We start from the raw sequence: 24,326 nt of genomic DNA on the forward strand, positions 1-24,326 counted from the left end.
CATAAGAGATCCACACCTAGACACATTATAATGAAGATGCCCAACATACAGAATAAGGAGAGAATTCTAAAAGCTTCAAGAGAAAGGAAGCAGATTACATTTAGGGGCAAACCAATCAGGATAACAGCTGATCTTTCAACACAGACTCTGAAAGCTAGAAGATCCTGGAACAACATATTTCAAACACTGAAAGAAAATGGGTTCCAAACAAGAATTGTGTACCAGCGAAATTAAGCTTCAGGATGGAAGAGGAAATTAAAACCTTTCACGATAAACAAAAGCTAAAAGAATTTGCAGCTAGAAAACCATCTCTTCAAAACATCCTCGGCAAAACATTACAGGAAGAGGAAATGGAAAATAACAGTAAAAACCAACAGTGGAAGGTAGTACAGTAAAGGGAAAAATAATCAAAGAGGAAAAACAAACCATGTTAAGTAACATAAATAAACAAATATGGCTGGAAGAACAATCCATATCTCAATAATAACCCTAAATGTTAATGGCTTAAACTCACCAATTAAGAGACACAGGCTAGTAGAATGGATAAAAAAAAAAAAGATCCAACAATATGCTGCCTACAGGAGACGCATTTGACAGGAAAAGACATACATAGACTGAAGGTGAAAGGTTGGGAAAAATCATATCACTCATATGGACTTCGGAAACAAGCAGGAGTGTCCATACTCATATCAAATAAAATAGATTTCAAGCCAAAATTAATCAAAAGGGATAAAGAGGGACACTACATACTGCTCAAGGGAACCATACACCAACAAGACATAACAATCATAAATATATATGCTCCAAACAGTGGTGCAGCTATGTTCATCAAACAAACTCTTCTCAAGTTCAAGAGTCTAATAGACCACCATACAATAATTATGGGAGACTTTAACACACCTCTCTCACCACTGGACAGATCTTCCAAACAAAAGTTGAATAAAGAAACTATAAAACTCAATAATACAATTAATAACCTAGACTTAATTGACATATATAGAATATACCACCCAACATCAAGCAGTTACACTTTTTTCTCAGCAGCACATGGATCCTTCTCAAAAATAGATCATATATTATGTCACAGGGCAATTCTTAGACATTATAAAGGAGTAGAGATAATACCATGCATCTTATCTGATCATAACGGAATGAAACTGGAAATCAACGATAAAAGAAGGAAGGAAAAATCATGCATCACTTGGAGAATGAACAATAGGATACTGAATGATCAATGGGTTATAGAAGACATCAAGGAGGAAATTAAAAAATTCTTAGAGATAAATGAAAACACAGACACAACATATCGGAATATATGGGACACAATGAAAGCAGTTCTAAGAGGAAAATTCATTGCCTGGAGTTCATTCCTTAAAAAAAGAAAAAAACAACAAATAAATGATCTCACACTTCATCTCAAAATCCTAGAAAAAGAAGAGCAAAACAACAGCAAAAGAAGTAGAAGGCAAGAAATAATTAAAATCAGAGCTGAAATTAATGAAATCAAAACAAAAGAAACAATTGAAAAAGTTGACAAAACTAAAAGTTGGTTCTTTGAAAAAATAAATAAGATCGACAGACCCTTAGCCATGCTAACGAAGAGAAGAAGAGAGAGAACTCAAATTACTAGCATACGGGATGAAAAAGGCAATATCACAACAGACACTTCAGAAATACAGAAAATAATTAGAAATTATTTTAAATCCTTATACTCCAATAAAATAGAAGATAGTGAAGGCATCTATAAATTTCTTAAGTCATATGATCTGCCCAGATTGAGTCAGGAGGATATAGACAACCTAAACAGACCAATATCAATTGAGGAAATAGAAGAAGCCATCAAAAGGCTACCAACTAAGAAAAGCCCAGGACCGGATGGGTATACAGCAGAGTTTTACAAAACCTTTAAAGAAGAACTAATACCAATACTTTTCAAGCTATTCCAGGAAATAGAGAAAGAGGGAGAACTTCCAAATTAATTCTACGAGGCCAACATCACCCTGATACCTAAACCAGACAAAGACACTTCAAAGAAATAAAACTACAGACTAATATCTCTAATGAATCTAGATGCAAAAATCCTCAATAAAATTCTGGTGAATCGGATACAAAAACATATCAAAAAAATTGTGCACCATGATCAAGTAGGTTTCATCCCTGGGATGCAAGGCTGGTTCAATATACGGAAATCAATAAATGTTATTCACCACATCAATAGATTTAAAGATAAGAACCATTTGATCATCTCGATAGATGCAGAAAAAGCATTCGACAAAGTACAGCATCCCTTCATGTTCAAAACTCTAGAAAAACTAGGGATAACAGGAACATACCGCAATATTGTAAAAGCTATCTATGCTAAGCCTCAGGCTGGCATCATTCTGAATGGAGAAAAATTGAAGGCATTCCCTCTAAAATCTGGAACAAGACACGGATGCCCTCTCTCACCACTTCTGTTCAACATAGTTCTCGAAACACTGGCCAGAGCAATTAGACAGACAAAAGAAATTGAAGGCATAAAAATAGGAAAAGAAGAACTTAAATTATCACTATTTGCAGTTGACATGATTCTATACCTAGCAGACCCAAAAGGGTCTACAAAGAAACTATTAGAGCTAATAAATGAATTCAGCAAAGTGGCAGGATATAAAATCAACTCACATAAATCAAAGGCATTCCTGTATATCAGCGACAAATCCTCTGAAATGGAAATGAGGACAACCACTCCATTCACAATATCCTCAAAAAAAATAACATACTTGGGAATCAACCTAACAAAAGAGGTGAAAGACTTATACAATGAAAACTACAGAACCCTAAAGAGAGAAATAGAAGAAGATCTTAGAAGATGGAAAAATATACCCTGTTCATGGATAGGCAGAACCAACATCATCAAAATGGTGATATTACCAAAAGTTCTCTATAGGTTTAATGCAATGCCGATCAAAATCCCAACGGCATTTCCTGTAGAAATAGAGAAAGCAATCATGAAATTCATATGGAAAAATAAAAGACCCAGAATAGCAAAAACAACTCTAAGCAGGAAGTGTGAATCAGGCGGTATAGCGATACCAGACTTCAAACTATACTACAGAGCAATAGTAACAAAAACAGCATGGTACTGGTACCAAAACAGGTGGGTGGACCAATGGTACAGATTAGAGGACACAGAAACCAATCCACAAAATTACAACTATCTTATATTTGATAAAGGGGCTAAAAGCATGCAATGGAGGAAGGATAGCATCTTTAACAAGTGGTGCTGGGAAAACTGGAAATCCATATGCAACAAAATGAAACTGAATCCCTTTCTCTCACCATGCACCAAAGTTAACTCAAAATGGATCAACGAGCTTGATATCAAATCAGAGACATGGCATATGATAGAATAAAAAGTTGGCTACGGTCTACAAACTGTGGGGTCGGGCTCCAAATTCCTCAGTAGGACACCCATAGCACAAGAGTTAATAACTAGAATCAACAAATGGGACTTACTCAAACTAAAAAGTTTTTTCTCAGCAAAAGAAACAATAAGAGAGGTAAATAGGGAGCCTACATCCTGGGAACCAATCTTTACTCCTCACACTTCAGATAGAGCCCTAATATCCAGAGTATACAAAGAACTCAAAAAATTAAACAATAAGATAACAAACAACCCAATCAACAAATGGGCCAAGGACCTGAACAGACACTTCTCAGAGGAGGACATACAATCAATCAACAAGTACATGAAAAAATGCTCACCATCTCTAGCTGTCAGAGAAATGCAAATCAAAACCACCCTAAGATACCATCTCACTCCAGTAAGATTGGCAGCCATTATGAAGTCAAACAACAACAAGTGCTGGCGAGGATGTGGGGAAAAGGGTACACTTGTACATTGCTGGTGGGACTGCAAATTGGTGCAGCCAATTTGGAAAGCAGTATGGAGATTTCTTGGAAAGCTGGGAATGGAACCACCATTTGACCTAGCTATTCCCCTTCTAGGTCTATTCCCTAAAGACCTAAAAAGAGCATGCTACAGGGACACTGCTACATGGATGTTCATAGCAGCACAATTCACAATAGCAAGACTGTGGAACCAACCTAGATGTCCTTTAATAGACGAATGGATAAAAAAAATGTGGCATTTATGCACAATGGAGTATTACTCTGCATTAAAAAATGACAAAATCATAGAAATTGCAAGGAAGTGGATGGCATTAGAGCAGATTATGCTAAGTGAAGCTAGCCAATCCCTAAAAAGCAAATGCCAAATGTCTTCTTTGATATAAGGAGAGTAACTAAGAACAGAGTAGGGAGGAAGAGCATGAGAAGAAGATTAACATTAAATAGGGATGAGAGGTGGGAGGGAAAGGGAGAGAGAAGGGAAATTGCATGGAAATGGAAGGAGACCCTCAGGGTTATACAAAATTACATACAAGAGGAAGTGAGGGGAAAGGGAAAAAAAACAAGGTGGTGAAATGAATTACAGTAGATGGGGTAGAGAGAGAAGAGGGGAGGGGAGGGGAGGGAAGAGGGGATAGTGGAGGATAGGAAAGGCAGCAGAATACAACAGACACTAGTATGGTAATATGTAAATCAGTGGATGTGTAACCGATGTGATTCTGCAATCTGTATACGGGGTAAAAATGGGAATTCATAACCCACTTGAATCAAAGAGTGAAATATGATATGTCAAGAACTATGTAATGTTTTGAACAACCAACAATAAAAATTAAAAAATAAAAATAAAAAAAATAAAATTGTAGATGGACAAAAAAAAAAGGACGTGTACAGGTGTTTAATATCATCAATCATCAAGAAATAGCAATTAAAATCACAGCAAGTCTGAGTGCAGTAGCACACACCTGTAATCTGAGCAACTCAGGAGGCTTAGGAAGGAGGATTTCAAGGTCAGGGCCACTTTATAAAAATTAACATGTCTGGGGAATGAGCTCAGTGGTAAGTTGCCCCTTGGTTCAGTCCAGTGCTCCACCCTCCCAAAAAAACTTCAGTCAGAAGCCACATAATTACAAGCATTACTAGAATTAAAGTTTAATAGCACAAATGTTGACAAGTATGTAGAACAATTGGGGTTCTCCTAATTTGCAGGTGGAAATAGTGTGTGGTATTAATAACTTTGGAAAACTTTTCATGTGTTTCTTAAGAAGTTAAACACATACCCATCCTGACTCAGAAATTCTACTCCTAGCTATTTATCTAAGATAAATGAAATTATATTATATATAACAAGAGAATATAAGGCCGGGTACAAGGGCACGTGCCTTTAATCTAGTGGCTCCCAAGGCTGAGGAAGGATGATCTCAAGTTCAAAACCAGCCTCAACAATTAGCAAGGCCCTAAGCAACTTTGTGAGACCCTGCCTCAAAATAAAAAATAGAAAGAGCTGGGGATGTTGCTCAGTTGAGTGCCTCTGGGTTCAATCCTCAGTACCAAAAAAGAATATTTCTGCGTGTGTTATGTTAGTGTGTCTGTGACCAAAATACCCGACAAGAAGAACTTAGAATAGGAAAAGTTTATTTTGAGCTTGTGGTTTCAGAGATTTCAGTCCATGGTTGGCTGTCTCCACTTCGATGGGCCAGTGGGGGAGACAGAACATCATGGCAGAAGCATGTGGTGGAGGAAAGCTTCCCAGTTTGTGGCAGCTGGCGCAGGTTGTGGGGGTGGGGAGAAAGAGGCCAGGGATAGATACTGTCCACAGCCACACCCCAGTGACCTCCCTCTTCCAACCATGTCCACCCAGTAGTCCATTCAAATTATTAATCCATCAAATGGATTATTCTGCTTGATGAGATAACAACTTTCATAATTCAATCTTTTCACCTCTGAACATTACTGCATTGCCTAACACATGAGCTTTTCAGGGACATTCCTAGATTCAAACCATAACAATGTGAATAAGAATATTTGTAGCAATTGTATTCATATAGTTAAAACTTGAAGAAAGCTTAAAAAAAAGTCTGTCAACATGAGATTGGGTTAACAAATTGTAGTTATACAATCCTTCTCAGCAAACAACTGATAAGGACAACATGGAGAGACCCCAATAATTATATTCATGAAAGAAGGTAGACATAGAGAGCTCATATTGTGTGATTCTACTTCCATGGAATTGAAGACAAGGCAAAATGAATCTGTGATGACAAAAATCATGCCTCTGAAGAGGGGTGGAATGACTGGGGAGTAGACACAAGAAAGTTCTGGGTAATCAAAGCATCCATCCCGTTATACACCTTAACAATACATTTGACTCTCTGTATACATGGATTCTACCAACTGCAGATTAAAACTATTTGGAAAAAATTTTTTGTCTGTGTTGAACATTATTTTTTTGTCTGTATTGAACAGATTTTATAGGTCATTATTTGTCAAATAGTCCAGTATAGCAACCATTTACATAGCATATATATTGTGTTAGATGTTACAAATTATCTACAAATTATTTAAATTATACAAGAGGATATGTATAAGTTCTATGCAAACGCTACCCCATTTTATATAGAAGATGTGAGCACCCACAGATTTTTGTATCTTAGGGGGCTCCTGGAACCAACCCCCTGTGAATTCTGAGGACCATAATTTTTATTTAAGTAAACCTCAATAATACTGGAAGAAGGAGAAGTTTCTGGAAAAATGGAAATGTTATAAATCTTGACAGTTGTGATATACAGGTGCATAAATTTAGCAAAACTCATTAAATTATAAACTTAAGATGTGTGCATTAAATATAAGTACGTCTTCTCTCAATTAAAAATATTGCAAATTCTAGAGAAGCTATATGGATTAGCATTTTCTAAACCTCATCATTGAAGCCTTAGTTCAAATGTTGTCTCCTCAGAGATCCTCCGTGACCATCTATGATTGCCCTTGCTGTATCATATAACCGACTTTTATTTTCTTCATATTACTTATCTGTATTCAAACGAATATTTTAAAAATTAATTAAGCCAGTAGTTGCTCCATTATTTTCCACTATAGTGTAAGCTCTATGAAAACAGGAACCATGCCTCTTTTGTTTATTCCTTCACCTCTAGGGTCTGCCTCCAAAGATTTGCCCAACATTATGTTTGTTGTTACTGAATGTTTAATGGATACAAAGATGAAAAGATTAAACTAACTTTATTTGCAAAATATAGATGGGTAGTCCATAAGGTGCTTACTATAATCATCAAAGGAAATGACAATCAGTTTTTCTATCCTTGGATAAACATTTACTAGGTGCCTCCTGTGTCCTGAACAATGGAATGACAACTGATATCCCCCCCAAAATAAGACCAGATTATCAGTGGTATTGAGATAGATGTTGAATGAGAAGTGGACGGCTGGCTACTGGGAATACAGATAGGCTCTTTGAATTCCCTCATGCTTTGGAACATTGGCTTTTAGGTTCATTTTACAGAAAGTAAATTTGTTTTTCAAATTCAATAACTTTCTGTTAAAGCTTTAGAGCAGAACAACCAAAATCAGGGCTCCAGGATTGGCATCATGGAGATTATTTTAGGATCCACCCATCTTGGGTTGAGGGGGTCCTGAGCAATGGAAAGAAATGAAAGAGATACCTCACTCACAGGAATAGCTTTTATTGTATATTCCCTATAAGAAAAGTTAGGCCTTATCCATTAAAAATTTTTAAGAAGCATTCTTTTAAAATTGTTTCATAAGATTTAAAGGATTGCCATACAAATTGGGCTTGTTGAGAAATTTTAGTGTAAGGGTCCCACGAAACGTCGGAGAAAGAGACCACCAAGTGACCACTCAGGCAATTGGCAGAAGGGGATTTATTGAACCAGCATGCTGGGGCTCCGTGCCCACTCAAGAAGGGAAAGCAGCCCAGAGCCCCGAGCAGGGGCTGAGCACTGCTTAAGTACACTTTTTGGGGAGGGCGGAGGGCTTTGTATACATCAGAACAAATCATCATGAGGCACGGGAAAATTGAACAACAACTCCTAAACATGATTAGTTCATTCATTGGTGGGAACAGGTCAGGCTGGAGTGATAGGTCATTTCTAAACGGGGTACACATTTAAACTGATTGGTTCAGGCCCTGCAAGGCCTACGTGCAACCACACAGAGCCCTTCAGTTATTAAACAACCAAACAGTCGGGGGAAATGTTTACTGGGCGGTTCTAAGCATTGTCTTAACAGCTACAGAAATTTCAGGTTTTGCAGGTAGCATAGAAACCTAACAATACCTCCTTTACATTTTAACTCAGACCTTGCAGCTTAGAAACTTTTACAACACCCGGTCTTTTACCCTTTAACTTTTACGCTTTAACTTCAATTTCTTTTACCCTTACATTAGTAAATGTTTTAAATGTTACTCATTTTTCTTTCTTTCTTTCTTTCTTTTCTTCTTGTTTGGTACTGGGGATTGAACCAGGACCTTGCCACTACCACTGAGTTACCCTCCCCCTCCCCTTTTATTTTTTCACAGGGTCTTGGTAAATTGCTGAGGCTGATCTTGCATGCCTCTTACATCTCCTGAGTAGCTGTGATTACAGCATGTGCCAAGTGCCTGGCTAAATGTTACTCATTGATTCATCACTTCCAAAGTCTACTGAATGGACCTTCATATGGAAAATGCTTTCCTTAGCTCTAACAGCCACTCTCTTCCAGAGACCAGGACTCATTTCCTTTTAGTTGATCACAATCACTAACCCCCTCCCCAAGAATTTCCATGTCAATGATAGTTCACACATTTCCTTTCCAGGAGATCTTTGGATATAAATAGACCATAGCTAGCATGGATAACATTAGGAACAACACTTTCAGGAAGTAAGCAAACAGCTGGTCTCTGAGCCCATGAAGGAAGCAGATTTAAATTTCAACAGGGACAACATAGTGTTGACATAAATGACAACTGTCTCATGCTAGATTTCCTTAATTGGGTCTGAAAAGAGCAGAAGATGAGGCAGCTATGTGTGGAATGATGTGGGTATATTTATGACTAGAGGCAGAAAAGAGATTTATGACTTTATTTTTTAATTTTATTTTTAGATTATGAGAATAATACTTGCTCATTGTTTCAAATTCAGAAAATAAAAAGTAACACATAGAAGACAGATATTTCTCATAATTTTGTACTCAGTCATAGCCATTATTAGCAGTTTGATGTATTTCATTGCTGTTGTTTTCATATACACAACACACACACACACACACACACACCATGCATACACAATTTTTCATCCTGATTTCTTTCATCTAGCATCTTCCTACATTATTAAATGTAGGAAACCAGCCCCCCAACCATTTTTTTTTGCAGTACTTGAGATTGAATCCAGGAGTACCCTACTACTGAGCTATATTCCTAGGCCATTCCCCCACCCCTGTTTTTTTTTTTTTTTTTGAGACAGGGTCTTGCTAAGTTGCCAAGACTGGCCTTAAACTTGTGATCTTCCTGCTTCAGCCTGCTTCAGCCTCCTGAGTGGCTGGGATTACAGATGTGTACACCACTGTGCGTGGCCCAGTTTGAGCTTTGGTGAGAACTTGTCTTCTTTTATCCTTATAATTGTAGAATTGAATTACCATAAACACTTCTTGGAAGACAAAACTGTCTGTTTTTCTTTTGTTTCTTAGGTTCTTGGAAGAGATGTGAGGTAGAGAACAATATGAGCATTTGCTGGTGAGGGACCTCTGTGGTGGCAGGGCTGCCATTTTTAAACTAGCCACAGAGTTCAAAGCCTGGTCTTTGCAAACACTGGCCAAACCACCTTTAAACTATGGGTGTTTCTACCTGGAACCTGTGAACTTAATATCTTATTATAAGATGGTATATTAAGTTCCATCTTCAGAAGTTAATCCAAATTGCCCTTCTGATTTCATTTTGTTCTTTGGTTAGTTTGGGTGGAAAGCCAATTTTTCCAGAGACTGCTGAGAACCCCAAGATAAGCTGAATTTAGAGGTTTCAGACAGGCAAAATCATACATTAAGTCTGTGTGGCCTTGGGCCTTGTTAACCTGTGATTCTTCTTTCTCATTTCTTCAGTTCCATTCCCAACTTCTGAAGTTGTTATCAAGTAGAAAATGCCTAGTGCCACCCAAGAAATATAATTCCTTTTTTTCATGGAGGCCAAAAATGTGTCTATTAATTGTTGAGGAAATAAAAATCTTTACTGGACATTTTCCTCTACAAAAGAATGATCACAAATAAACTGATTTGTGGAAAGACATCTATCTATCTATCTATCTATCTATCTATCTATCTCCAAAATGTATTTGCCACCAAAATCAAATAGCTCTTTTCCTTAAAGTGGGTTGAATGGTGGAAATAAAGTTTTGTGAAGTTGGAAGAGAATAAGGTTAAAAGAAAGTCCATAGCCAGGACTTAGCAAAGTGCAACCAGTTTTCCTTTTCTGCAGCTTTGGAGATGATCCTGTGCCATTTCTTTGTTCTCTGTCGGTCCTCTTTGTTCATATGGAAGTATATCAGACCCCACAAGCTGCAGGGAGCTCCTTGGCTTCTGCATCTTAAAATAAAAAGATAATATTTAAAAGAGCAGCTCTCTCAAAGCTATCTCTAACATTTGTAGAATTTCTGCCAATATCTGTGCCTTGTAACCTGCAAGGCGACTTAGAAACAGCAACAGTACCTTCCTAAGCCTCCCCCAGCTCTTTCCTTATAATTTCCTTCCTTTAATGAAGGGAAATTGGTGTGCTATATTGTGTCAGAGTTGGGGGTTCACACAGATACAAATGGAAAGCAAAGAGCTTCTGACTGCCAATGTGCCAGGTGCTCGCTAATTGTAAAACAGAATAATGGATAATAACCCATCTTAGTGTGTTGATCAATGCAGTTCGCTTCTGTGATGCAGAAGAGGTCACTGGAGACAATGTGTAGGCCTCTCATTGCTCCTATTCATTAACAAGGCACTGCTGGCTGAAATACAGGCTCTATTACCTAGATGCAACAATGACAGGGACCCAGCATCAAATTGTAATTATGTTTGATCAGGGCTGGGGTACAGTTGCTATAATCAGAATCACTCTGAATTAATTTTATACTTGTGAAAGGATATGAGGTGAGATTGATTTAATGGTAACCAAAGCAACCTCCTTTTCTATTACTCTCTAAGCTTAAAAAAAAAAGTAAAAAGAGAAAGGAAAAAATGGAGGGCAAAGGAAAACAGAGAGCTGAACATTTCAGTTCTATTAATTTTATCTCAACTAGTTAGGAGAAAATGTGTTACAACGAGAGCAAATATAGTGTATCGGGGTGATCACTGTCTGGGTCCTGGAAACCTTTGTGGGTCTCATTACTTGCCTACAGCAGATCCCATGATACTTCATTTCCTCTTCTCTTTTGTCCATTTCACATGTGTTTGGAAACAGCTTGTTTAGGGCAAGAATTTCAATTTGCAGGAAAAGGAGGAGGAAATTCAAGCTGGGCAACATTTCCTTTCTCCAGTAAGAGTCAGTTATTCAGCCTTTTACCTTTGGCTCTCTCTTTGTATCTCTGGCCCAATAACCTTTGGCTTACTCTAGAGCAAACAGAACATTTTGGAGACCTGATTGTGAAATGGTTTAAGAAGACCGAGATGTGGGAGTGTGGTAGGGAGACCACATCTAGTTCCTCACTATTGAAGTTTTGTTTGGGGTTAGTGAAATGCTGCTAAGGGAATAAGCTGAGATAATTGGTGAAATGTGTGTGCATATAAGTACATTTTTGCTGATGTATACACATGCAGATATTGGCACACATGATTTGCTTCATTCAAGTGTGTTTCAGCTCTTATATTTAGATGTCATAAATTAAATATTTGCTCTTTCTGCCTTCCTGGAAGATTTATTAATCTTTCCCCATATCACATCAGTTTGAAGTGTAGAAGTATCACAATAATTTTGAGGTTATAATTCTGTTAAAATGTGTAGACAATGACTTACTGAGAGGAGCTTTTTACCATAAGTACATCTTAGATTATTTTGTGGATAAGAAAATGGTATGTAAATATTTTCAGTCACTTAAGCAAGTAGGAAGTATTGAAATAGAGTATATCTCTTCCAGATTTTTAAAAAGGAAATAATCAGCTGTTTTTGTGTGTCCTCTTGGATACAAATCTTAGCTTTTCAACTAATAAAAATGTAGTAAACATATGAAGAAACCATCAAGGTTATATTGGTACATATTACTGTGTATCTGACTAAACATAAATTTCATGTGTAAGTTTAGATTTTATGTCACATGTTAATTAAGATTTTTAAGATTTGAACAAAGCAGCCAGGTGTGGTGGCACACACCTATAATTACAGCTGCTCAGGAGGCTGAGGCAGGAGGATTGTGAGTTTAAAGCCAGTCTTAGCAATTTAGCAAGGCCCTAAGCAAATTAGTGAGAGCCTGTCTCTAAATAAAATATAAAAAAGGGTTGGGGATATGGCTCAATGGCAAAGCACTCCTGGGTTCAATCGCTGGTACAAAAAAAAATTTTTTTTTTGAACAAAGCATCAAAATTGGCTAATATTTATTTGACCAACCCTTAGAAAATGCACTTTATTTATTTATTTTACCAAACCTTAGAAAATGAACTTTACACATATTGTTTTTGTTGTTTTCTTCTTGATTGTTTTGCCCATAGACAATGTGAGTAAATAAACATGGAGAAGTCTGTGGAGATAATTAAGACAGTTGTGAAGTGGGAGAGTCTCTTTGCTGTGGCTTTGCACATTTTCTTGATTTTCCTACCATTATTCTAGTATAGAAAAATTTAGTAGAATAAATAAATAGCAGGGACATTAAAGGTTATATGGACTTAGGTTCATGTACATATCATGACAAATTTAAAAAAGTAGTGTCTAAAGTACCTGTGCAGAAAGGCCTAGCAGGCCCAGGGGTGCTGTCTTTAAAGGCTTATTTCCAAGGTTGGTCCTTGGTTAGTATCTGGGAACTGGACTGGTAAAAATTTTTCTATACCAACATAAAAATTTCCCTAAATGATAAGCTTGGCTTCCTGTACAAGCAATGTGGTTTATGCTAAATGTCTACCTCCCTTTCAGGAGCCTGGATTTCAGGGTTTGTGGTTAGTCATTTAGGTACTATGTGCCTCTGTGACCAACCCAGGGGATGATTCTTGGAAGCTCATTCATGGTTTCCTTCTGACTTGAACCTTTTCCCTTGGCTGATTTTGCTGTGTATTTTTTCTTTTTAATAAATCTTAGTTAAGAATACAAATATATGCTAAGTACTATGAGTCCTTTTAACAAATTATCAAACATTTGGGGTGGCCTTGGGAACCCCAGCACAGTAAGAAAATGGGTTCTGAGCAGTTCAGTTATTAATTCTGTCCACATCCCAGAAAATAGTGCTGTAAAAAGAAAGTGACTTAGTAAAATATTAAGAATTCTTATGAAGAGTGTTGCTTTCATATTTAATTCAGAGAGAAAAAAACAGACTGAGGGTAGAAAGCCCAGGGGAATTGTTATATGCCAGACTCTGAGGATGCAGAAACAGGTGTGAAGGTGCTTTGAAAGCCGTATGTGAAGTCCTAACCTCCATCCTTGCCCACCGTACCCTCTAATCTTATCAATCACAAGTAGCATTTTATGCTCCCATTTGTGTGTGTGTGTGTGTGTGTGTGTATTGGAAGAACTGGAATGGTTGCAGATGAGTCAATAAAGTAGGATGTCAAGAATAAGGGCTGATTCTATCTGAGAAGAGTTCAGGTTCCAGTGCTCCAAGCCAACTTGGAGTATGGGAATAGGACATATCCGCACCTTAGTAAAGTAAATTTAGAAATGGTACATCAAACCAAATTTGGATGAAAGAGAATAGCTCAGGTCCTTCAAAAAAAAGCTGATCGTTAAGACAATTTAGATTGCTTTGATCTTCAAAAAAAAAAAAGTCCCTTCTACTTCACAGCCACTCCTGGGACCTCAGGGTATGGAAACTTGTACACAATACTGTATTTTCAACTCTAGCCCAGAGTTGGTCTTTGATAAAATGAAAAGAGAGTGAGATTTCACCCACATTACATCAGAGCAAACACTGGGCAAATGCACCATGCTCTTCTCTGAAAAAGAGAAACTACCTAGGAGGCTGAGGCAGGTGGATGGCAAGTTCCAGGCCAGGCTGAGCAAGGATGTGTCTCAAAATAAAAAATTAAAAAAAAAAAAGAAAAGAAAGAGCTGAGGATGTCGCTAAGCATTAAAATTCTCCTGAGTTCAGTTCCCAATGTGTGTGTGTGTGTGTGTGTGTGTGTGTGTGTATGAGAGAGAGAGAGAGAGAGAGAGAGAGAGAATATGAATGAGAGAGAATTCTCATCTAGAAGAAACCATAATTCAAGGAATAGAGACCTTCATTCAATAAAGGAATTTAGTTGGAACATGTTCAACAAATAAGAATTTGGAAACAAGTTGCTGAAACAGAACAGGAAAAAAAGAGATGGAAGACCTAAAGACAAAGAGGAACAGAACAACATTGTTATAGATCCAACACTTGGATCTGATATATCCAGGAAAAGAAAACTGAATTTCTGAGAGAACAGCCTTGTAATAATTACATGCTTGCAGAGGAAAGTAAGATTAAAGCACTTACGAGAAAATGAGTAAATATTGAAGGCAGACAAATAAAATGCATAAGAAGAACTGGTGAACTTAGAGGACACAACCCAACAAATGAAGAATGCAAACTTTTAGAAGACACTAGAAAGGTGGCTGAATGGTGTTCAAAGAAAAATGGTTATAGAGTGGTCAACATGTATCAAGTTGCCATGTATATCTTAGTTCAAGGATAAAGACAGAGTCATTCACACATCCAGATAGACTAATGCAAGTCATTTACAAGGAAGAAACATTGGGCTGGCCAGAGACTTTTCAAAACAATTTTATATTAAAAAAATTTTGTTGTCTGCCAAATAATGTGAAACCTCTAAATGTTGTACTAAGGCAAATTATCCTTTGAATGTAATGACCAATGGCATCTCTTTTCAAAGATAAAAGAACTGAATCACACTTCAAAAAGTATGCGATGATGAAATTGAGCCATGCAAAATATAAATAAACTAAGAGAGCTCAGAAAAAAAAAAAACCCACAGTGAAGTGCTGGTGAGCATGGAATCCATGTAAAGATAGAACTGAAATTGAACAAACTTGGAAATTATGACACTAGAGCTCTATGGAAGTATTATAATGTTGGTAGCAGAGAAATGGTCTAAAACAAAAATCGGGAGATGGAAAGGAAGGATAAGACCAACTTTTTTTTTTAACACTCATTCTTTAGTCAATTGATATTTGCTATGTGATTTACTTTTACTAAAATAATAAAGTTTCTGAAGTAGTAGAATCTTTTGTATCTCTTTTTCTTTAAACCTGTAGCAAATACTATTCTTTGTGGTTGAAAAAATTTTTTTTCATTTTAACTTAATTTCTTTTTCTTATGTTTAGCTGAAGAAATTTTAAGTAAATATTTTAAATAAATAGCATCTATATTATGATTCCGTTTATGTGAAATTTTCAAAACAATATTATATTAAAAGAAATTTGTTGTCTGCCAAATAATGTGAAACCTCCAAATGTTGTACTAAGGCAAATTATCCTTTGAACGTAATGAGAGAGAGAGAGAGAGAGAGAGAGAGAGAATATGAATGAGAGAGAAATTGTGTTATTAGGGCATTCTTCCATTCTTTTACTAATATACACACAGACACAGAGTTATCTAGATATTCATGAAGTGTTAACTTTTTTTTCTGAATGGTTTGGTGACTTTAAAAAAAATTGCCCTGCTTCAATTTATTACAATAAGCAGTTATCTTTTTATTATTAAACAATTAAGACATTAAAATGCTATAGAGAGTAATTTAATGAACTCCTGTGCTCAGCTTAAAGGGAAAAATTTATTACAAAAACAAAACAAAAAACCTTGGCGTTTACTGTTTCTATGTGTATTTCTTTATTTTTATATGGAGTAATTTTTATTCTGAAATAAGCTTCTTTATTTCCTTCCTTTATAAAGGGTCTTAGAGAAAGATCAACTAAAAGAAAGAAAATGAGAACGCTTTGTTCTTTGCTAGTTGGAGGTTCGTCTAAAAAGGAGAAAACTCATGCATTCTGAAAGTGATAGAGGAAACCTTTGGAATGGGTTCCTTGGTCTGATCCTAAATTCAGATGCTTGCCTTCCCTGATTGTAAGTGAAGGGAATACAGGACATGAACTCAAGCATTGTCTTCATGGCAACATGGTATCTCGTTTTTAAACATGACATCCCTGGAAAGTACTGGACTTGTTTGTACATCGTTTTAAAGATTTCAGTCAGCATTATCAGTTCTCACTGATACCCTGAAAGTGAGCTGCCTGCTGATTTCTGTGTCTGGATTCAAGTGCAAGTGGAACTCTTGTTCAGGCACCTTCCTTGCGTGGCCTCAAATTATGTTTGTACCCCTGGCTGGTGGCAGTGACATACAAGGGTAGAGCCACTGGAGCACTCTGCCTGAGGTATAGGCAATAAGGGGTGTGAGGTTTGTAGAGGTCTGAAAAAAGCTGTTTTTTTTTTTAATATTTATTTTTTATGTGTAGTTGGACACAATGCCTTTATTTTATTTACTTATTTTTATGTGGTGCTGAGGATCGAACCCAGGGCCTCGCACATGCTAGGCAAGCGCTCTACCACTGAGCTACAGCACCAGCCCCTGAAATGCTGTTTAAAAAGACTAAAATTTGGTCTTATTTTTATTATCACCACCATATGCTAATAATTTTAAATAGTGTCAAAATATTACTACTGCTGCACACACACACACAATTAATTGTAATAAGTTCTAAACAACTATAGCAGTGCTGAGTGAGGCAGCCATAGGCTTATCAGTTATGGGACAGATACATTTTAAAAATCCACGATGGGAAAAAAAATTGTATTGGAGAAGGCCCACTTTTGGTAGGAAAACTTGCTTCCTACTTTTAAGCACAGCAAACAGCTTTACATTCACTCCTATTAAAATGTAGACATCCTTTACAGAAATTCATTTCACACATCATGAAGTTTTTATTTGCATTTATACTTTAGTGAAATAGAGGGGTGAATGTTGGCAAATGCTAATTTTATGTCATTCATGAAATAGTGAATGGAATTTGAGTAATATGTTAAAGTTAAATATATTTTAAAAATTAAAACTAAATAACCAAATCAAGAAAATAGTGATTATTACAGAAAAAATTTATATATAAGCAGGGGCTGTTAAAAATGATCTAATTGTTGTTCCATCCATGAGATATTCCACTGCCTGATAGTTTTATTTAATACTACCAGGTCCGCCTTCTAACTAATGGAGGATAGGTTTGTACCTAGTTGGCTATGGGTTTCTCTCAATTTTCTGTTCTTCCTGTCTGAGATATTTTTGTACTGTGTCATGGGAAAAACAGAAGTGCATTTTATTTTCAAGGCCTTTATTTAATCCCACTTCTGAGTGAATGAAAATTGGTTCAGAACACCCACCACAGCCATTTACATTCTTCTCCAAGTTTTTAATTCACTCATTTATATATGGGGGCAAAAACGAATATCATGGTAGGAGCAGAACCATTTCAAATCTTTCCATGCCTGAATAGGATGAAACCCAAATTGGAATTAGCTCAGAGTATTTGCACTGGGCCTTATAAGTTTAGAAATCAATCCAAGACCAAGGGTGTCCTTTCCAAATTTCAAGTGATGCCAAGACCCTGGTTGGGAGAGAGATTATCTGGAGATAGGGAAGCAGTGAGGCAAGCATACCTCCCTTCTAACTCAGACATTTCAAGAGAAGGCACAAGAACTAAAAGAAAGCCATCACCTCCACCATGAGAGGGTCAAGATAAGCAGACTTCAATGACAAAGGGGCAGAAGTCCATCGCTAACATGGGAACTCACTTACGCAAAACATAGAAAAGCGGCTGTGCTTTCAGAACTATCAACAAACCAAAGAAAACATTTTATTACCAGAACCTTTGTTCCTTACTAAATGGTCAGAGGGATAAAACTTTCTATGCATGAAAAATGATGAACTTTACCAACATCATTGTGTGTGTGTTTTAGAATAAAAATTGGGGTGAGAGCATTTATTTCCAGAATTTAAAAATATTTGTAGTAGAAGATGTATCTTCTGAGCCATTCAGACCAATAACTGAGAAAAAAAAAAGGTCATTCATTTTGATGGTCACAGAATGATGCATGCTTGCTTTGAATACTTTGACTTAAAAAATATATAAATGCTTTGACTTACAGTGTTTTATATATATATATATATATATATATATATATATATATATATATATATATATATATACACACACATATATTTAAGTATATATATAAATACTTTGACTTCAAATGGCAGTTTACCAGTTTTTTTGATGTAAGGCCAACCTTCGTTTTGAACTTGAAACTGTGAATTGGAAATTCCTTTGCCTTTTGTGTAATTTCCTGGTTTTGTTTCCTTAAAATAAAGTGAGAGTTTAAAGCACCAAGAAAATAGACTGAATGCAGAATCTTTCCATATTTAAAATCCAAGAGCAATTTTTGAATAACAATTTGTCTAATTTTTTCAAAGCATTTAATTTTGTTCACATGAGAACTTTTTCTTGCAAACATTTTTCATCAGTTTACCTATATTTTCTTTATTTTGTGTGTGTGTGTGGTGGGGGGGGCACCAGGGATTGAACTCAGGGGCACTCGCCCACTGGGCCACATCCCAGCCCTATTTTGTATTTTATTTAGAGACAGGGTCTCACTGAATTGCTTAGCACCTCGCTTCCCTGAGGCTGGCCTTGTGATCCTCTGCCTCAACCTCCCAGCCACTGGGATTACAGGCATGCACCACCATGTCCAGTCCTATTGTTTAAAAACGCAATTACATACTTACAATAGTACTGACATAAATAAGTCCTAACAACTGACTCTTGGTAAACATAAAACTTAGCTCGTTGGAACCACACAGATTTTTTGTGTAGGTACTGGTAAGGATGTCTTTATTCACAGGCTTGAAACTGTGTTAAGAGAACTTCTATTGTTAAAGGTGAAATTATAAAATTGGTTTCTGTGTTAGTCTGCTTTCTGTCACAGATTCCAGAGGTTATCAACTTGTAATAAGAAAAGGCTTATTTTGGCTCATAGTTTGGGAATTTCTGGTCTATGAGCAGGTGAACCATTGCTTTTAGGTCTCTGGTGTGGAGGTGGGGACAGCACAGCATGGCAGGAGCACATGGCAGATATGAGTGGCTGGAAAGTGAAAGAGGAAGATGCCAGGGTCTGACAAGCCCTTTAAGACGAGGGTTTAATAAGCCCTTTTGAGGACCCCCAATTATCTAAAGACTTCTCCCTAGGCCTCACTTCTGAAAGGTTACAGCATCTCTCAAAAGCACCAAACTAGGGACTAAGCCTCTAACATTGGGACCTCTGTGGGACACTCAACATACAAACCATAGCAGATATCAAGATGGATTGGATCATGGAAAAGTGAGTTTTCTAGATGATTAAATACTTACAATTATTCCAAACTAATGGTGGAAGGAAAGCTTTCTATGATGTATTACATCTTAGAAAAAATAATAAAGTAAGCATTGAATCTAATAAGTTAATGAGCTGACATCCAAGGAAGCAATAAAGTAGGGTGATGATAATTATGAGTTCCACTGGGGACTTCTGGTGAACATGGTGCCCTTCCAATGGATGTCCCTCAATCGCCTTGCTGCTCTAGCTCATGTTCCCTTCTCCCTCCTTGATTTCTGTATCTTGCTGTACACTTCTGGCCCTTTCCCAAGAATCTTCGACTATCATTCTCTTTAATTCAGTTGTGTTTCTGAAACTTACTTCTCAACTATGTGCCTTAGTGTTTCGTTTAGTTGGTTTTAATTTTATCTTTCTTCTACATGTGGCTTTCTATTTTCCTGCTACTGCTAGAGTGTTCACTGTTGGAAGCTGTAGGGGTCAACTCTTTCCTTTTTTTTTTAACTAGATTGACCAAAGTGGAGATGGACATCTTCTAATCGTTAACTGTCCCCATTTTCATGCTGTTCATTGGGGTTTGGTGGTTGAGATTGGCTGGATCAATGGCTACAAAAGCATATATAGGTATCTTGGAGGGAGAGGAACCAAAGCCCTCAGGTGTAAATAATGGCAGAAGACCTTCCAGAGAGTTATGCCCTTATTGTTTCAGACTTTTCATATACATTTTATTTCTGTAAATTACTTTTCCCATTTGGTTGAATGATTAACTGTAATGCCCAGAGTATATGCTACCAACTACCAAATATGTATATACTGATGCTGTAGTTGGTTTAGAAATAATGAAACAGTCCCTTTTAAGATTGAAAACAGCAACAACAATTAAAAAAAACAAAACCCACTCACATATCTCAAATTCCAGTTGAGCTAAAGCTACAAATCACATTCATTTGTAGGATATAGTTGAGAGACGGCTCTTGGATAATGAAGGTTCATAAGCCTGGGCTGTAGTTAGTGTAAGATGTAAACAGGGGCCTTCTTGTTTTCACTCTGTCGGAAGCTCTAATTCATTTCTAATTACCATCTTCTGGAAAATCACGGTGTTGTCACTGCTTTTTAAATTTCTTCCTCTTTTAGAGAAAAACACATATTTTAGGTCATTAAGAAAAACCTTCTCTTGAGTTAGATGATGTTTTTGTTCAACAAAGCAGAATCATTATTTTGTTTCAGGCACAATTTGTGGGGTAGGAGGAAGAGACTGCATGCATTTTAATTTGGCAATGAATTAACAATAATCAAGAGAAGGTAGCTTTACCACTGTTCTGCAGTTCAGATCTTCATATTTATTCAGGCCAGAGAAGAATTACCTTTGCCATTTGGATTTTTAAAGTGAATTGGTCAGGAAGAAAAATCATTGGCATGTGAAATACCAAGACCTTTCCTTAATTTTCAGCTCAATATTGCATCTTGCCATCTAAAAAAAATGAAGAAAAAAAGAAGGCTGTTAAAATTAGCCAGAGTGATAAAGACAGAACAGTATGATTTTTTAAAATATTTATTTTTTTGGTGTAGATGGACACAACACAGTGCCTTTATTTTTATGTGGTGCTGAGGATCGAACCCGGGTCCCACCCATGCTAGGCGAGCGCTCTACCGCTGTGCCATAATCCCAGCCCCACAGTATGATTTTGTATAGACAAAGAAGTAGAAGATGATAAGAATCAGCTTTTATTGTTTCATGTTATAAAATATTACCCCAATACGTATTAAATATAAGTGGACAAAAGTTATATTTTTCCCCTACTAATAAGCTGAGGTTATCTTGGTTATTTTTTTTCAGCAACCTAATATGTTATAGTAAATTTATGAAATGTATGAATGAATTGGTGGGATAAACTTTTTTTTTTTGAGATTGTGAATGAAAGTGGATCAATGCAGTTATACTGCTCCTTGGTATATATCCAAAGGAATCAAAATCAGCATACTAGAGTAGCCACATCAATATTTATAGCAGCACAACTCACAACAGCTAAGCTATGTAACTAACCTAGGTGCCCTTCTATAGATGAATGGATAAAGAAAATGTGGCACATATACACAATGGAATAATACTCAGCCATAAAGAATGCCTTTATGACATTTCCCAGTAAATGGATGGATCTGGAGACAGACTATTATGCTAAGTGAAATAAGCCAATCCCTAAAAACTGAAGGTCATATATTCTCTCTTTTTGTGGATGCTAACACATAACAAGGGGGTGGGGAGGGGGAAGAACAGAAGTTCAGTGGATTAGACAAAGGGGAATGAAGGGAAGGGGGGTGGACAGGAATAGGAAAGACAGTGGAATGAATCCAACATAAATTTTCTATATACATATATGAATACACTACGGTAAATCCCACCATCATGTACAACCACAAGACTGGGATTAGAATAAAGTATACTCCATGTTTGTATAAATATGTCAAAGTAGACTCTACTGTCCTGTATAACTAAAAAGAACAAATAAAATTTTAAAAAAGAAGAAAGTGGGTCAATGGAGGGCTCTCCTTCATGAAGAGATTATGAGGATATGGCACAAAGAAGTTGGCATCCACTACTTCTTGCTCCAGAAGGTCTGGGAGACAAGGGTAATGGGAAGAGTATTGCCAGGCAAGATGGTTGGGGAAGAAGTCATCTAGGAAGCCCACATTAGTCAGGCCACAGACCTGAACTTGCCATTCTACTGGTTGATTTGCTGTCAGGTTCCAAGGTAAAATGGAAGGTGGAGACTTGGGCAGAAGAGGGTAGGACTTGTTAAAAATAGGTAAATTCTTAAATGTTTTAGAGTTTAGAGAAGCTAGAAAAATTTTTGTTTCTTCTCTGTGCCTGTATTAAAGTACCTGACAAAACCATTTATTTATTTATTTATTTTTTCTGGTATTGAAGTTTGAACTTGAGGATGCTTTATTACCAAACCTCATTCCCAATTCTTTCAATTTTTTATCTTTGAGACTGGGTTTCACTAAATTGCTGAGGCTGGCCTCAGCCTCCTGAGTCACTAGATTTATAGGCCTGGACCAACACACCCTGCTTACTCACTTGATTCTTTTTTTTGACAAGAAAAGGAGACAAGTTCTGTCCCTGTTTTAACCAATCCCATTACCACGATTCCACTGAGGACTTATCCCACATGAACTCATTTGATTTTTACCAGCTGCATTTTTGTATGACAGAGGTCAACTGTATTTGTTGTAACACCTAAAGATCAGAAAATCTGGTAAGCCAAAAGGAAAGAAAAATACATTATTTACAATTCTACTTACTGCTGATATATATATTTTTGGCTGGCAAATAAACAAACACAAACAACAAAAAAGAGAGTTTCCTAAGATATTCTTCTAAAAAGGCCTATCACAATAAAATTATTCCAATAAAAGTGATATAAAAAATATAGAGACCAGTTTTGCTGTAAACATTCAGTTCTTCAGCTCTTTGGCCTACAGAGCAAAGAACCAAGCTTCTCAAGTATTAATTTTTAATCTAACATCTTTCCATTCTTTTGGGGAAAAATAAGCTGAAAAATCAAAGACCCAATTCCTCTAGTTGGGAGGTTCTCAAAGTGTGGTTCTGGGGCCAACATGAAGCATTAGGGTCACCTGGGACTTGTAAACAAAATGATTTTCAGGTCTGTGATGGTTAATCTGAATTGTTAACTTAATTGGATTAAGAGGTGTTTAAGAGGCTTCTAGGTCTCAATGAGAAAATTTCTAGGAATGATTGACATGTGGGACAGTCAGCTGAAGTGGAAACCCTCCCTAAGTGTTGGTAGCACAGTCCAATCGGTTGGAGGATTGGATGAAACAAAAAGTTAGAAGAACAAGGAAGCAGCAGCAGGTGCAAGCTCCATTCTTCTTTATCAAATTCTTTGATTGCTACTGAAATTGCCTGATGACACCAGACTGCAGTTCCTTCACCCTTTACAGTGACTTGGCTCAGACCAGTGACTCTTCAGGGAGTTTCCAGGCCTTTGGTCCCAGACTGGGGTGGCATCATTGATCCCTCTTGTTCCTGCTTCTTGGACTGAGCAGCTACTAGTTCCTTCAGCTCTCTAGGCTGTGGACAGTCATTGTGGGACTATTCAACTTCTGGTTGTGTAAGCCAATCTAATAAATCATATATATATATATATATATATATATATATATATATATATATATATATATATTGTTGGTTCTGTTCCTCTAGAGAACAATAACTAATACAAGGTCCCATTCCAGACCTCCTGAATCAGAAACTCTGGAAGTGAGATTGAGAAAGCTGTGTATGTGTGTGCTTAAGTTGGCATACAATGATTGTACATATTTGTGGGGTACAGTGTGATATTTTAAGACATGTATACAATGTGTATACATTGATCATGTCAGAGTAATTAGCATTTCCATCACCTCAAACTTTTATCATTCTTTTGTGTTGGAAACATTCCAAATTCTTCCTGCTATCTATTTAAAAATACATATTAAATTACTGTTAGCTATATTGACCCTACTGTTCTGTAGAACACTAGAACTCATTCTTCCCATTTATTATTGTATTTTGGTACCCATTATCCAGCCTCTCTCTGATCCCCACCCCTCCATCCTCAAGCTGTGTTTTAGCAGATCTTCCAAGTGACTCTGATACAATTGCCCCTGGACACTCTATAGAGTGGAATCTGGGAATGATGACTGGTGGATCTCCCCATCCTGGGGGCCTTGGCAGCCTGTGGTTTGGCTCCAAATGAAGAAGTGGGACTACTCTGTTGTTGACTTGAATGGAGTTTCCAAAAAATCTTTAAAGAGGAGGAGGAGCTGTTTACTCTGGAGGTGAAGTGGCTGAGAGAATCAGGAACATGAAATTTAAGACCTGAAAGAACAGTTTAAGCTGAGATAATCCCTAAAGAC

Source organism: Marmota monax, unplaced genomic scaffold (genome assembly GCF_021218885.2).
Source record: "Marmota monax isolate L192 unplaced genomic scaffold, Marmota_monax_Labrador192_F-V1.1 WCK01_AAM20220418_F8-fsc00336, whole genome shotgun sequence".
In the NCBI taxonomy this organism is placed as follows: domain Eukaryota; kingdom Metazoa; phylum Chordata; class Mammalia; order Rodentia; family Sciuridae; genus Marmota; species Marmota monax.